At 41.3% G+C, this 996-nt stretch overlaps 1 non-coding gene across 1 annotated transcript; it reads left to right on the top strand.

Annotated features, from left to right (window-relative positions):
- Nucleotides 1–374: 374 nt before the first annotated feature.
- LOC120250864 lies at nucleotides 375–485 on the top strand. Its single transcript, XR_005533196.1, has one exon. It is a non-coding gene; the product is annotated as a small nucleolar RNA R71 (small nucleolar RNA).
- Nucleotides 486–996: the final 511 nt, after the last annotated feature.

Here is a 996-nt window from a genome sequence, read left to right as displayed (position 1 = left end):
CCATGGATGGTTCTGAATATGGGGCTGCGATCAACTGACAGTTTGTAGCTAAGTGTCCTATAGAACCACAGATTTCACATGTGACATTGGCGATAGTTGGAGCATTTACATTCAGTTTGTCAAATTTTGGAGTTAGAGCATCCACCTTGGCTGCAATTAGGTTTAAGGCCTCCACCTCATGTCTTCCTGTAGGTTTTGAAGTTGTGTTTCTTTCACTTGCCCATTGGCAGTAGTTGAGAGCCATGTCTTCAATCAAATTATAAGCGTCATCCACTTTTTTGTTCATCAAAGCTCCTCCTGATGCAGCATCAATTGGAATGCGAGAGTTATAGTTTAATCCACTGTAGAATGTTTGAACAACCAGCCATTTCTCCAAGCCATGGTGTGGGCATAGTCTCATAAGTTCCTTGAATCTGTCCCAAGCCTCATACAACGATTCACCATCTTTTTGATAAAAACCAGTGATTTGGTTCCGTAACTGGGCTGTTTTGCTTGGCGGGAAATATTTAGAAAGGAAAATTTGGAGCAATTGATCCCTTGTTTTGATAGAGCCTTCAGGTAATGAGTGTAACCAAGCTTGAGCCTTGTCCCGTAATGAGAAAGGAAAGAGTCTAAGTCTAATTGCATCTTGTGGGACTCCATTGAGCTTAACAGTGTCGCAGTATTCAAGAAAAACAGAGAGATGCAGGTGTGGATCTTCCATTGGTGATCCTCCAAACTGATTCTGCTGAATTAATGACATAAGTGCTGGCTGCAACTGAAAATTGTTTGCTTCAACAGGTGGTCTTGCAATGCTGGATTGCAATCCTTGAGCACTCGGAGCTGCAAAATCTCTCAAAGTTTTACTGTTGTTTTCCATGTTTGATCCCTGTGAGGACTCTTTAAGCTTTTCTTTACTTTGATATTGAAGCCGGAAATCCTTCTCAAATTCTTGATCTGGTTCCAAGAGACTTCCAAGACTTCGATTTCTTTGCATAGATTGAGAATTAACCTGCA

This window comes from Dioscorea cayenensis, chromosome 19 (assembly GCF_009730915.1).
Source record: "Dioscorea cayenensis subsp. rotundata cultivar TDr96_F1 chromosome 19, TDr96_F1_v2_PseudoChromosome.rev07_lg8_w22 25.fasta, whole genome shotgun sequence".
Classification (NCBI taxonomy): Eukaryota; Viridiplantae; Streptophyta; class Magnoliopsida; order Dioscoreales; family Dioscoreaceae; genus Dioscorea; species Dioscorea cayenensis.
Note: the sequence above shows the minus strand (reverse complement) of the source record. Positions and strands in the feature narration are given on the sequence as shown.